Below are 15,967 nucleotides of genomic sequence, written 5' to 3' on the forward strand. Positions count from 1 at the left end.
GACTCCCACCTCCAAAATAGCCTTGCACCTCTGCCTTTGATCCTAAATTTCCTTGCACTTCTAAAAATGTTCCATCAAGTATTCATCATCCTTTCCTTCCCTTGGATCTTCCCTCTCTCCCTGTACAATGGTTCCTTTCCCTTCAGCCTAAAAACATACTCAAGTTTCTCCCATCTAAAAACTAAAAACAATAAACTCTCTCTTCCTCCTCTTGCTATCACCCCCTCTCCTCCTTTCCCTAATTGGTCAAACTTCTTGAAACGAATTTAGTCTATTCTCAACGCCTTCACCCTCCCATTTACTCTTCAATCCAGCAAAATCAGGAATCTTGCCACACTACTCCATAGAAACCTCCCTTAATGCCACTAACAACCTGTTTTGCAGCCCTTATCTTTTTTGACCTCTCTGAGGCATCTGGTATCATTGAACACTTCCTCCATCTTGAAACTCTCCACCCCCACATCCCCAGTGTCTGCAGCACTGCCTTTTTCTTACTCTCCTCCTAAATCTCTTACCAATCACTTTCCAGTCTAGGAGGATATATATCTTTCTTTATTGTAAAACTAGCTCTCTGGAAAGAAGATTTTGGTTTCTACAATGGGTCTCTAACTCATAATAGAAAAAAAAATTATTTAGCAGCAAAGTTACCTCCAACGCCCAGCAACAAACCAATTATAAAGAACTAAAAATTCTAAAATTACATTCTCTCACTAAGGTGAACGACTCACTAGAGTATAGAAAGGAACTATTCTGATTATTGGAAATGTTTACAAAGGACAGGAAGTGACACAGAGAAATGACAGGCAACATAAAGTTAAGAAAGAAAATAATAACCATTGTAAAAAGGGAACAACTAAGCTCAGAGACAGGGACCAGGGATAAAATAACTTTGTACTAGGGCTGGGTGCGGTGGCTCACACCTGTAATCCCAGCACTTTGGGAGGCCAAGGTGGGTGGATCACAAGGTGAGGAGATTGAGATCATCCTGGCTAACACGGTGAAACCCCGTCTCTACAAAAAAAATACAAAAAATTAGCCAGGTGTGGTGGCAGACGCCTATAGTCCCAGCTACTCAGGAGGCTGAGGCAGGAGAGTGGCGTAAACCCAGGAGGCAGAGCTTGCAGTGAGCCAAGATCGGGCCACTACACTCCAGCCTGGGCGACAGAGCGAGACACTGTCTCAAAAAACAAACAAACAAAAAAACTTTGTACTTCAAGAGGCAGAGGTACAGGAGAAAAACCAAATACTGACCAGCACATCTGTGCTTCACCTGTGAATAAGGGCAAGCCGCTACTAACAATACAACTTGCCTTGAATAGGGGAGATGTCTGCACCGCATATACTAGGTATGACAGCTTCCTGTTTGTGTCCCGCCAAAAATATGCTGCCATTCTTCTTGCACACGATTTCCATTAGACTCAAATTCCCTGCCTCGTTGGCAGTTAGCAGGGACCTTATTAAGTTCTCACCTATGAAATATGAGCACAAGTGATGTTTGCATCTTCAGCTTCACTTGCCTAAAAGGTCCTTGCCCTGGATTCACTGCTTCCCCTTTTGCTGGCTAGAAATGGCTACAATTGAGGCAGCCTTGGAAACCATGTGTTTCATTGACTGCTCTGCTAGCTGAAATCCAGTGATGACTTCCTAAAGCAGACCCTGCCTTTCACATCCTGGATTTGAATTAAGTAAGAAAGAAAGAAAGTGCTTTCTTGTATGAGCCATTGCACTGGGAGGGTGGGGGTGTTAAGTGGTGGAGTTTTTTGTTTTGTTTTGTTTTTATAACACCAGCTCAGCCCTCACCCTAATACCCTGAGAGACTAGGAGCACCAAACCACCTGAAGTGCCAAACCTCAGTAGACCTCAACAGCTTACTGACTCAGTAGGAAACATTAGTCTGGAGAGAAGGGAATGGTAAGTACTGGTGGGGGAGCAGGGAGATGTCTTCTTATTAATTAATAGCTATAAATTAGAATTTAACTAACACTGAATGGCACCTAAACCACTTAATTTCAAATTAGAAGAATTAGAATCAAATCATAGCTTCACTAACTGCTGTCTATATAAATGGAAAATTTACGTAAGTTCTTTGAGCCCCCATTTCTTCTCATGCATAATAAAAATAACATTCATCCTCATGGGTAAATGTTATAACATATTTATAGCACAATATAATAAATTAGGTCTAAAATAATGACACTACCTCACCAAGAAAATGTTAAATTATCTTCTATATATTAAAACAATCTGGCAGGGTATGGTGGCTCATGCCTGTAATCTCAGCACCATGGGAGGCCAAGGTGGGTGGATCACTTGAGCCCAGGAGTTGGAGACCAGCCTGGGCAACATAGTAAACAAAGAATTTAAAAATTAGCTAGGCATAGTGGCACACACCTATAGTCCCAGCTATCTGGGAGGCTGAGGTGGGAGGATCACCTGAGCTCAGGAGGTCGAGGCTACAGTGAGCTGTGATCATGCCACTGCATTCCAAACTAGATGACAGAGTGAGACCTTGTCTCAAAAAAAAAAAAAGAGTCTAAGGAATATATCATATATTCTGTAGAATTTTCTACTGAATTTAAGTTCTGACACTTAAATTGTTATTGAACTGAGGCCGGGCGCGGTGGCTCAAGCCTGTAATCCCAGCACTTTGGGAGGCCGAGACGGGCGGATCACGAGGTCAGGAGATCGAGACCACCCTGGCTAACACTGTGAAACCCCGTCTCCACTAAAAAAAAATACAAAAAATTAGCCGGGCGAGATGGCGGGCGCCTGTAGTCCCAGCTACTCGGGAGGCTGAGGCGAGAGAATGGCGTAAACCCGGGAGGTGGAGCTTGCAGTGAGCTGAGATCCAGCCACTGCACTCCAGCCTGGGCGACAGAGCGAGACTCCGTCTCAAAAAAAAAAAAAAAAAAAAAAATTGTTATTGAACTGAATGGGAAAGAAGGCCCTTAGAAATTACAAAACCTGAAAGAAAGTGGCTAACAATACTGGCTTTAAAGTCACATAAACTTCATTTAAACTTCAGCTCCAGACATACTAGCTCAGTGACCTTGGACAAGTTATATAACTTAAATGCCAGTTTCCTCAAAGAAAAGTGGGATCAGCCTGGTGTCTACCTGCTGTGAGAACTGAACGAGACTGCTGTCTCCTTCAGTCTTCCTGAATATGAGAATGACTCTAGATGGCATATGAAGAACACCTATTTGAAAACAGTTTCCGGGCCAGGCATGGTGGCTCATGCCTGTAATCCCAGCGCTTTGGGAGGCCGAGGTGGGTGGATCATGAGGTCAGGAGTTCAAGACCAGCCTGGCCAAGAGACCAGCCTGGCCAATATGGTGAAACCCCGTCTCTACTAAAAATACAAAAATTAGCCAGCTGTGATGGTGGGCACCTGTAATCCCAGCTACTCCGGAGGCTGAGGCAGAAGAACTGCTTGAACCCGGAAGGCGGAGGTTGCAGTGAGTGGAGAACATGCCATTGCGCTCCAGACTGGGCAACAAAGCAAGACTTCAACTCAAAAAAAAAAAAAGAAAGAAAGAAAACAGTTTCCACTTAAGACAGTATTTAGGCAGCTGTACTACTTAAAAGTTGAAATATTATCTCTGTATTTAAAAATATATATATGAGACACGATCCCTGCCTAAGGGATTAGAATTTAAAAGAAAAAGTCTTTAGGCCGGGCACGGTGGCTCACGCCTGTAATCCCAGCACTTTGGGAGGCCAAGGCGGGCAGATCACGGCAGATCACGAGGTCAAGAGATCAAGACCATCCTGGCTAACACAATGAAACCCCGTCTCTACTAAAAATACAAAAAAATCAGCGGGGCGAGGTGGCGGGCGCCTGTAGTCCCAGCTACTTGGAAGGCTGAGGCAGGAAAATGGCATGAACTCGGGAGGTGGAGCTTGCAGTGAGCTGAGATCGCACCACTGCACTCCAGCCTGGGCAACAGAGCGAGACTCCATCTTAAAAAAAAAAAAAAAAAAAAGGAAAAGTCTTTCCCCTTTTTGTGTCACCTAATAGCAAATGAAATCTGGGAAATGAAGTTACCCAAATACTACTAACTGTAATTGAAAACAAAAGATTAAATTCTGAACAACCAAAGCCGTTTTTAATTACTTGGCTAAGTTTGAGGACTTTCCAGTTGAAGAGCTTGATGTCAGGTCCTTCAGTAATAGCTATTTTCAGGCCGGGCACGATGGCTCATGCTTGTAATCCCAGCATTTGGGGAGGCCGAGGCAGGTGGATCACGTGAGATCAGGAGTTTCAGACCAGCCTGGCTAACATGGCGAAACCCCCATCTCTACTAAAAATACAAAAATTAGCCAGGCATGGTAGCAAGCACCTGTAATTCCAGCTACTCAGGAGGCTGAGGCATGAGAATTGCATGAACCCAGGAGGCAGAGGTTGCAGTGAGCTGAGATTGCGCCATTACACTCCAGCCTGGGTGATGGAGCAAAACTCTGTCTCAAAAAAAAAAAAAAAAAAAAAAATTTTATCTTACCATCCCAGGAAAGATAAGAAAAAATTTATAATGTGAGATAAATTCAACCACTTCTTTTCCTTCTAAGTGTGCTTCTCATTTAGAAATACGATATCAAAAATAAATATTTATTGGAAGAACAAAGGTCAAAACAGTCCCTATGTTCAGGCATAGTAATGAAGATTAGCAAGACTCCAAAGGCTATTTGTAAATATAACCTTGAAAAGAAAAAAGGCAAGGCTGTTCTCCCTGAAGATTTAACCTATCTTTTGCCTGTACATTCACGATTCTTTACCATGCCAACTCTTGAAGGGAAAGCAAAGATCGTACACGCGAGACTTTAGAAGACAATCATGTTTCTAAACAGCAGGTCTGGTGGTTTACAGACTATCAAGAAAGACAATCAATTTTAGGTTTCATTAAATAGTTTACTCTTAAGATACTGACATATATTAATTAATTCATCCTCTCAACCCTCTGTGAGGTAGCTTTTATCAACTCCATTTGTTGGGGAAATTTGATCAAGGAGAATAATAACAGTGTTTTCTATTTACAAAATACCTTCCCTATAAAGAACTCCACAAGTTTATCTTCTCAATCATCTTTCTTTCCTGTGAGGTAGGTGGCAATATTACCTTTCCACTTTTATAGGTGAAATGCTGTGGCTCAAGGAGCTTAATGACTTCACATGATAGCCTGTATTTTATCCACTAACTAGAATGTACTGCTTGAGATTAACACTAGACCATGGACTCAAGGCTTAACTGCACATAACTGACATGTGGAGCTTCTAGTTTTCTCTATAGCCATCTTTCAATGCGTCGCATTCCAAAAAGGACTGGAATCATGCTAGCTGTTTAAGCTCACGTGTTCACTGTTTATGAAGTTTATTGTTATCATTTCTCTAAATTGGACTACTTAAGTTTCATAGAGGTACCCAAGGGCTAAATTATGTTTTGTTTACTGTCTGTGCACTAGCATTATAAATGATGTCATGAGGAATGTACAAAACTCTTAGACAAAGCAGCAGGGCCAGTAAAAGCAGCTCTCTTGGGGAAGAGTACATTTCTTCTTTCCTTTATTTTATTTTATTTTATTTTTTTAAGTAGCCATCACACAAAAAGATGACTCATTAAGCCCAAAAGAGGGGACAATGCCATGTAAGTGCTTCTTATGCAGCCTTCCACAAAGAGACCTGAGTGGCAGCATAAGGCATCCTCTTCTGTCCATTTTCCTCCAGGCAGAATGTGCATTTGTGTGGCTACATACACAATTATAATCTCCTCTGAAAGGCAATTCCTTCCATATGACAGGCTGAACAGTGGCCTGAGTGCTAGATTCATGTTGCCCAAGCAGTTAACATGCTGAAATACCAGACACATTTAATCTCTCCTTTCTGAAAAACTAAGATGGGACAGAAGAGGCAAAGCTGGAAAGAACTCCACACAGAGAGAAAGGAGGCCAGCCCAAGTGCCCAAACTCACTTTCTCATGGGCTGAACTTCTTTGTGTGTTGCCTACTTATGTGTCAATTTGCAGGACTTTGGGGCATGAGAACCATAGAGCCGACCGGTTCTGGCAGCCTCTCCATTTGACAAGCAAAGCCGAAGACATGTGGCCTTTCATATATCTTACATTCAAAAGTGATATTGTTTCAAACATGCCTATTTTAAAATATAGAATTTTCCCATTTAGAACAGGCCTTTGTAAGTTGGCCACAGGAGGAGTTCTGCCACGTTAATTTAAAGGAGGGGAAAAAAAGTGGCAATGGGCCATAATGCAGCTCTATCCCTGCCAGATGCCTCTGTTTATTTTGGGCCAATGGGACTGCCCCAGGTGAGAGAAGTCTGAATTTAAAAAACACCTGATATGAAGTCGTGGGGCACAAGCAGATTTCTGTCTGAGATTACAGAAACTGAAGCTTGTGTTTTATCACAATTACCTGTAATCTCAGGGCTAGATAATAGTATTAAGGAGACCTTGAGTTACACAATAGGACAGCTAGAAAAAAGGCTCTTACTTTCTCCAAAGAACAGCACTTTAAAAGCTAATTGAATGAAGAAAAAGAACAGGCTCTGAAAGTGCCGTCTCAAACAATATTGACTTTTACTAGGTTCCTGCTAATCAAACAAAACTTAGTCAAAAGCTTTCCATGAAAAAAATACATTTGATGATTTCAGCAGTAATTGCTTTGTTTAAAGAAAGGTGCTTAAGAAAAAATATAGCTAGTGGGATCAGTAATTTGGTAAGTTCAGATGTGTTTGGGAAAATCCCTTCTCTCTTTGATAAATCATTAAAATTCTGCTCAGATAAATGTGTTTTGACTTGAAATTCCAATCATAGAATGAGCTATTTCCTAAGGCCCCTAGGGAAGTAGTGTAAGGGTGATCCCAGCACAGAAAGAGGACCCAGGGATTAGTTTACAAGGGTAATTCCAGTCTTAATCAAAGCATATCACTCTGTCCAACTAAAGGACAGGATCTCATTGAGATGCTCCAAAATTGTAGAAAATCTCCTTCCTTTTTAAAATACTGCTTTTACAAAATGGATTAAATTTTAGTGTTATGTAACCCAAACACAGAAACTATGGTATCAACCAAGAAATTAACCTTAGGTATAATCAGAATTAAAACCGAAAAGATCCACAGCAGATTTAATCAGTCATCCTTTTTCATTCATGGAAGGGGGGAAAAGCATAGTTTCTCTCACATGTTAGGAATTCAGTAACTATTTGTTGAACTGGATTCCTTTCTCCCATTTATTTTAAAGTTTATTCTGTTACTTAAAGTACACCATTCATTCAACAATTGAGCACTTCACTTGGGCCAAGCATTGTGCTAGATTTTAGAGAGAAAAAGCCTGCCCTCATGGCTCACATTCTAATAAGAAACAGACAGCCGGGTGCCATGGCTCACGCCTGTAATCCTAGCACTTTGGGAGGCCGAGGCAGGTGGATTGCTTGAGCTCAGGAGTTCAAGACCAGCCTGGGCAACATGCTGAAACCCTGTCTCTGCTAAAATACAAAAAATTAGCCCAGCATGATGGCACATGCCTGTAATCCCAGCTACTAGGGAGGCTGAGACAGGAGAATTGCTTGAACCTGGGAGGCGGAGGTTGCAGTGAGCCGAGATCGTGCCATTGCACCCCAGCCTAGGTGACAGAGCGAGACTCTGTCTCAAAAAAAAAAAAAAAAAAAAAGAAAGAAACAGATAATAACCAAGTATACAAGTAGATAAACAAGTGCTATGAAGGACATAAATAGGATGATGAACCAGAAATGTCTCTTCTGCTCTACTATTATTTTTAAAACTTAATTTATCTACTCAGCCTCCTAGAATTATTCATTTAGCATATATTGCATTTGTGCAAATAAAAGTGATCCCCAACTTCTGAATAGCATTTGGAATAAAGATTTTAACATTACTTGAATATAATTATAATAAACAAAGTCAAAAATTTTAAAGCTATCTTAAAACCCCAAAATAACATTGAAATCTCTCTGCAATTTACTTTGGAGAAATGGGGGTAGGCAAGGGTTGGGAACAACATGCCTTAGAACTTACTTGCTTTTTTCCCCCCAACAAAAAGATATTTATTTATTACATGTATTAAATAGGTTACAGAATCTTTGGAAAAGGAAAATAATCTAGATTGACCTTCCAGGAACAACTCCCAAAAGGCCCATTCCACAACTAGGCTACCAAGGGAACTGCTGTCCCTTCGATGACTGAGAAGATGCTGACCAAACTGGGAAAAGGCCAAGATAGCTGCTGGCTCTAGAACCAGATAGCTCACATACTCTCTACTTATTACACTGTCCTTTTATGTTATGGTCATTTATGAATATGTCCCATCTACTGTGTAAGTTTCCTGGCGGAGGGATGCTTTATATTCATATATTCATGCCTGGCTTTATATAGAGAAGGTATTCAGGAAGGAAGAAAAGGAAGGAGAAGGGTAGGGGGAGGAAAAAGGAAAGAAAGAGGTGACTTCGTGAACATGTTCACAATTATTGTATGTATTTATTTATTATTATTTTGAGACAGATTCTTGCTCTGTCGCCCAGGCTGGAGTACACTGGCGTGATCTCGGCTCACTGCAACCTCTGCCTCCCGGGTTCACGCGATTCTCTTGCCTCAGCCTCCCAAGTAGCTGGGACTCCAGGTGCGCACCAGCTATTGAGCCCAGCTATTTTTCATATTTTTAGTAGAGACAGGGTTTTGCCATGTTGGCCAAGCCGGTCTCAAACTCCTGACCTCAAGTGATCCGCCCACCTCGGCCTCCCAAAATGCTGGGATTACAGGCATGAGCTATCGCACCTGGCCCATAATCATTTCAAAGTTTTATGTGTTATAAACCTAGTTTCCAAAGATTTAGGAAGTCAGTGTAACACCTATTTTATTTCATTTCCTTTCTGCAGCAACCAAACACTTTAAGGCCCTAAGAGAATTTCTGCTAACTTACTGTAAACGGCAATATTGCCTAGCATAGAATTGGGTTTGGAAGGCTCACTAGTTATATTCAAATAAAAATAAGTTTATCAGGATTCATTCACAAACAAAAAATAAAATGTATCTGGCAGTCAGACAAGTAAATATCACATACTGTGGTATCGGCAAATACAAAAAAAATTAAGATTAGCAACACTTATCTTCCACATAGAAGGGGTCCTATGTCAGAACCTTTGCCAAGGCCTAAAGAAATTGTATTAATCTCATGGCTGGAAGAGACTATATCAGTAACTGTTAGATGTTGTCTTAGCTCAGATACTGTGAGAAGCAGACCAAAACAGGATCAGACATGTGAGAGATGTACTGGGGGAAACGCCCATGATAGAAAATGGGAAGGAAGCCGGAGGAGTCTAGGAGAGCTAAGAGATCAAATGCAGGTGTGACCCTAGTAAAGGAGGGAGAAGGGAGAATGACGGACTTAGCAGTGTGCAGTGAGTCTTTAAGCCAAAGTCACCCACCAGAGGAGTAAAACATCTCATAGAAGTGGGTCTGTCCTGCCCAGTCATTGACTAGGAGCAGTCTGTGGAAAGAGTGACCTCAGTGTGAACAAGGCGTTAGATTCAGAGCTGGGGTCAGGAGTCAATTACCCTTCCCTCCCTACAGTAGGAGATCTGAGAGGCATGCATTCGTGATTGCCACCAGATGTTTACATATTTGCACAAAAACACGGCAATAACACTAGCAGCTAATATTTATTGAGCACCTACACAGGTGCTCTAACAGGATAAATGCTTTCATATATGAGGTAAGTACAATTTTTTTTTTTTTTTTTTGAGACGGAGTCTCACTCTGTCACCCAGGCTAGAGTGCAGTGGTAAGATCTCAGCTCACGGCAGCCTCCTCCTCCCGGGTTCAAGCAATTCTCATGTCTCAGCCTCCTGAGTAGCTGGGACTACAGGCACACACCCCCAACGCCCTGCTAATTTTTGCATTTTTAGTAGAGACGGGGTTTCACCATTTTGGCCAGGCTGGTCTTGAACTCCTGACCTCAGGTGACCCAACCGCCTTGGCCTCCCAAAGTGCTGGGATTATAGGCATGAGCCACCGTGCCTGGCCTTTTTAAAATTTTTTGAGAAAGGGTCTCACTGTGTCACCCAGGCTGGAGTGCAGTGGCATGAAAACAGCTCATTGCAGCCTTGACCTCCGGGCTCAAGGCATCCTCCCACCCCCGCCTCCTGAGTAACTAGGACTACAGGTGCATGCTGTCGCACTCCGCTAATTTTTTTTTTTTTTTTTTTTTTTAGTAGAGACAAAGTCTCACTATGTCACGTAGGTCTCAAACTCCTGGGCTCAAGCAATCCTCCCTCCTTGGCCTCCCACAGTGCTGGGAATATAGGCGTGAGCCACCACGACAGTACTATTATTACCCACATTTTGGAGATGTGGAAACTAAGGCACAGAAATGTTAAGTAATTTCTTCTAGGTCATACAGCTACCCAAAGTACAAAGATGACTGTCAATAAAATTCTCCCAAATGGTAGAAGTTATCTTCCTCATTGCCTGCCTCTGAGAGATGAGGCCAGTGGCAAGAAGAAATTGGAATTTTACCATTCTCTGATCCATCCTCATTCCTCAGATGCCTCCTCATGGCAGAAATGTTAAATGAAGACACTGGAATCACTTGACCTTACTCCAGGATCCACATATAGGTCTACACAATAGTTGGAGCCTCACTTTGGGAGTTGCTCAAAGTATTTATAGCATAGAGTTTAACCATGTGGACTTGAATTAGACTGCTGGGTTAGAATTCTAGATCCACCACTTACTGACTTGTTATTTGGTATCTTTGTGTGTCATTTCCTCATCTGCCGAATGGAGATAACAACTGAAACTATCTTCATATGCATCAATATATGTAAAGCATTTAAAATGGTACCTGGTACAGAGTAAGTTCTTAATAAGTCTGGTTGCTTTTGTTAGCTACTCATGTTTGGGGTACCCTAAGGTCAGATTATTCTATTCCATTTCACATATACGTATGAATTAAGTGTGGGAGAGTATACAGTGATAGAAGGTAGACAATGATAAAAGGTAGACAATGACAGAAGGTCGACAATGATAAGTAAAATACAATTCTTGTTTCCAAGAAACTTATTTGCAAGAGCCCCATCCTTAATAAGGAAGCAAGAATTACTGCCATTTGAACCAATAGGGTTTTTTTGGTTTGTTTTTATCTTTTTAGTGAAGAGGAGAAAACACAAGCTGTGGAATCTGACAAACCTGGGTTTGAACCCCTGCTTTACTAGGCATCATTGCCTGTGTGACCTTGTGCAAATCAATTAGCCTTTCTAAGCCTCAGCTTCCTTCTTTATAGAATGACAAGATGATATTAATAACTACTAATTGGGACTAGTAAGAATACCCACTTCATATGGTAGTTGTGAAAATTAAATGAGACAAACCACAGTGCCAGGCATATAGGAAGAGTTCAAAAACTATAGCTTAAAAAAAAACTACCCAATTTACTGTAATTCTTCTAAATGTCTAGTCCCCAAAGGAGAAAGGCCATCTTTGATTTCTAGAGTTATCTATTATGCTAACCCACTATCAGCCGTAGTAAGAATAAGCAGGTTCCATGGAAAAGAAGAGGCAACTTGGAGCGTGAGTGAAAGCATGCACCTTACCAAATTAGGTGGAGTGAAAAACTCAGGTCAGCATGTAGGTGATAGGTTTGGCAAACCTGGGACCAGAACAGGCTGCCCTTTGGCTCTAGAGAGCTAGCCACACCCAACCAGATACACAGACACACCTCCAGCCTCTGGCAGAAGCTTCCACTAAGTAGGTTTCATAAGGCTGGAAATCTTCTGCGGGTCCTGCGCAAAGGGTCTCTACTTATTTCATCTCCTTACCAGACTCTCCTTTCTCTCTTCAGGCCTAGGCATTAACACAATTTTTATCACTACATTCTGATGACTACAGACATTAACATAATTAAGCTATTCTTTAGTGATGATCTTAAGATCTTAAGCCATGCAAGGCCATGATTACAGGTTCCTAATCTACAAAGTCAGTGGGGAAAGGATCAGTTTACCCAACATGATGAAAGATTGATTTCTTCACTAATAGTCAGAAAGGTAAATATAATCCCTAGCTAGCAGGGAGAAAGGGATATCTCTAGATATTCATTGGATAGGTATCCCTGTAATTACACCATAATCCTAAAGAGAGGTCTCTAGATACACTAACCAAGGGGAACTCAACTTTAGCTTTTGGGTTTCACTGAATGCCTAGGGCTTTCCAGTCTGCAGTTTTGTTTCTCTGTAAATATAGTCTTCTTTAGGCCTACACATAATTTATAAAACAAAAACAAATTGAAAAACCACAGGTATTTAAAAAGTTAAATCAGGAAATATTTAATTAATCTATTAATCTATTCTCTAGGGAGTGGTTTTAAGCGGTCATTAGATTGAGGGTGAATAGGTTGGCCGGGCACGGTGGCTCACGCCTGTAATCCCAGCACTTTGGGAGGCCGAGGTGGGTGGATAAACTGAGGTCAGGAGTTCAAGACCAGCCTTGCAAACCTGGTAAAACTCTGTCTCTACTAAAAATATAAAAATTAGCTGGGCATGGTGGCAGGCGCCTGTAATCCCAGCTACTTGGGAGGCTGAGGCATGAGAATCACTTGAACCCTGGAGGCAGAGGTTGCAGTGAACTGAGATCATGCCATTGCACTCCAGCCTGGGTGACACAGCAAGACTCTGTCTCGAAAAAAAAAGATTGAGGGTGAATAGGTCAAAGCAGCATGCTTCTAAGACAGATCAAATTGTAATAGGCAGGGATAGTTCTCAACTAAAGACAAACGCATTTCAGCAGAGTGATACGGTTTGATGAACCAGGAGAAGCCAGTGAGTGGTATGACTATGCTGAGGGCAGTATGAATGTCTAGTCAGTGGTTAGGACAAGGAATTAAGACACTTAAATATGAAACAAAGCATGAAGAAGCATTTGTATAGGATTCAAGTATTAGGTGGTTGGTTGGACTTCACATTGAAGCTTCTTCAACCAACCTGAGACTCTGATTCTGTTTGTAGATTCATTCTCAACACTACTACTGAATTGACCTTCCTGAAAAAGCCATTTATGAAGAGACCACCAACTTCTATTCACCAAAGCACTAATATGCCAAATATGCCAAGCCTTTGGGACATAAAATTCAAACAGCAAACACCCAAGGAATTGAACAATGAACTAGGGTTTTCAAATATTTCATATATTCATTGAGTACTGGGTAAATAAAATACACAAAATCTTTGGAAAAAGTCTAGGCATTGCTTGACATTGATATTGTTATTCATTAAATAAAAAATTGTCTGTGATATCAGTATCCCCTTTTAGCTGATTAATGGATGTGGTCACTGTCTTAAGCTCACTATATGTGTGTGTGCATATATATATATTTTATATATACATGTTCATGTATATATGTGTGTATATATAGCTTTCAAAGACCAATCAACCCTTAAACTTGGTAAAAAGACACTCGACTTCATTTAAAAATACACATTAAATCTACTCTGAGACTATTTGTCACTTAGATTGAAAAAAATCCAAGTTTGATGCATTGTGTTGTCAGGACAGTGGGGAAACAGGCATTCTCTTTCATTGCTGGTGGCAAAATGGTATAACACTTATGAAGGGCAATCTGGCAATATCTATCAATACTTCAATGCATATGCCCTTGATCCATCAATTCTACTTTGTGGAACTTATTCTTGCCAGGCCTAAAAAATATTTTGAATCAAGTTTCCATATTACCAACCTTAAAAAATATTTTAAAATTAATTTTTAAAATAAATTAAACAAAATTTAAAACAGAGTTGTTTTTAATTTAAAAAGATATTGGTCGGGTGCAGTGGCTCACCCCTGTAATCCCAGCAGTTTGGGAGGCCGAGGTGGGTGGATCGCCTGAGGTCAGGAGTTCAAGATCAGCCTGACCAACATGGAGAAACCGTCACTACTAAAAATATAAAATTAGCCAGGTGTGGTGGCGCATGCCTGTAATCCCAGGTACTAGGTAGGCTGAGGCAGAAGAATCACTTGAACCCGGGAGGCGGAGGTTGCAGTGAGCCCAGATCGCGTCATTGCACTCCAGCCTAGGCAACAAGAGTGAAACTCCATCTTCAAAAAAAAAAAAAAAAAAAGATGTAAGCCAGGTGCAGTGACTCACACCTGTAATCTCAGCACTTTGGAAGGCCACAATAAGAGGCTTACTTGAGCCCTGGAGTTCAAGACCAACCTGGACAACATAGTGAGACTCTTTCTCTACAAAAAATTAAAAAATTAACCAGGGGCAGTGGCATGTGCCTGTAGTCCTAGCTACTTGAGAGGCTGAGGTAGGAGGATCACTTGAGACCGGAGGTTGAGGCTGCAGTGAGCCGTGATAGTGCCACTGCACTCCAGCCTGAGTGACAGTGCAAGACACTGTCTCAAAAAAAAAAAAAAAGAAAGAAAAAGATGTGCATCGTACATCCATACAATGGAATTATTATTCAGCAATAAAAAGAAACGAGCTATCGGCCGGGCGCGGTGGCTCAAGCCTGTAATCCTAGCACTTTGGGAGGCCAAGACGGGCGGATCACGAGGTCAGGATATCAAGACCAACCTGCCTAACATGGTGAAACCCCGTCTCTACTAAAAAAAAAAAAATACAAAAAACTAGCCGGGCGAGGTGGCGGGCGCCTGTAGTCCCAGCTCCTGGGGAGGCTGAGGCAGGAGAATGGTGTGAACCCGGGAGGCGGAGCTTGCAGTGAGCTGAGATCCGGCCACTGCACTCCAGCCTGGGCGACAGAGTGAGATTCCGTCTCAAAAAAAAAAAAAAAAGAAATGAGCTATCATGCCACAGAAAGACATGGTGGAAACTTAAATGCTTACTGCTAAGTTAAAGAAGCCCATCTGAAAAATTTACACACTGTATGACTCCAACTACATGATATTCTGGAAAAGGCAAAACTTTAGAGACAATAAGATCAGTGGTTGGCAAGGGCTGCAGGGGGAGGGAGAAGGATCAATAGGTGGAGCACAGAGGATTTTTTAGGACAGTGAAACTATTCTGTATAATGGAATGGTGAATCTATGACATTATACATTTATCAAAACCCACAGAACTGAACGACACAAAGAAGTAACCCTAATTATTATATATTATATGCAATAATAATATGTCCATATTAGTTTATCCAGTGTAACAAATGTACCACACTAATGCAAAACATAAATAATAGGGGAAACTGTGAGTGAGGGAGACCCAAGATATATGGAAACTCGCTGTACTATCTGCTCAATTTTCTGTAAACTTAAAACTTCTCGCATGTGCGGTGGCTCACTCCCGTAATCCCAGCACTTTGGGAGGCCTGAGGCGGGCGGATCACGAGGTCAGGAGATTGAGACCTTCCTGGCTAACACGGTGAAACCCCCTCTCTACTAAACACACAAAAAATTAGCGGGGCGAGGTGACGGGTGCCTGTAGTCCCAGCTACTTGGGAGGCTGAGGCAGGAGAATGGCGTGAACCCGGGAGGCGGAGCTTGCAGTGGGCCAAGATCGCCGCCACTGCACGCCAGCCTGGGCGACAGAGTCAGACTCCTTCTCAAAAAAAAAAAAAAAAAAAAAATGTGTATTGTGTGCATATGTGTGTGTGTACATATCCATGCGTATGTGTGCCTTTTTTCATTCATTAAATGCGTTACACACTAAAGATGCTCAACAAAGTACTACATATACAGTCGTAGCTCAAGAGCTAAGTCAATATCTCAAGTTCTGTTGGAGTGGGCAAATCCGGTTCTGATCCTAGTGCTACCATTTTCTAGCTGTGTGGCCTAACTTACACAAGTTATCTCTTCAGCCCCAGTTTCTCCACCTGCAAAACTGGAAGAAAACACGGTAATTCCTCCTAGGGCAGGTGAGAAATTCAAATGAAGAATAATGCATGTAAAATGCTTAGCACAGTGCCTAATGAAAAAGAAAAGCTCGACATGTTCG

General features: G+C 41.7%; 1 protein-coding gene across 4 annotated transcripts in view; it reads right to left on the reverse strand.

Moving 5' to 3' along the window:
* Positions 1-15,967, reverse strand: part of CUNH11orf49 (chromosome unknown C11orf49 homolog) — a 226,603-nt gene that overhangs the window by 210,055 nt on the left and 581 nt on the right. The gene's annotated exons all lie outside the window — the stretch shown is intronic.

This window comes from Trachypithecus francoisi, unplaced genomic scaffold, assembly GCF_009764315.1.
Source record: "Trachypithecus francoisi isolate TF-2019V2 unplaced genomic scaffold, Tfra_2.0 Lachesis_group8, whole genome shotgun sequence".
Classification (NCBI taxonomy): Eukaryota; Metazoa; Chordata; class Mammalia; order Primates; family Cercopithecidae; genus Trachypithecus; species Trachypithecus francoisi.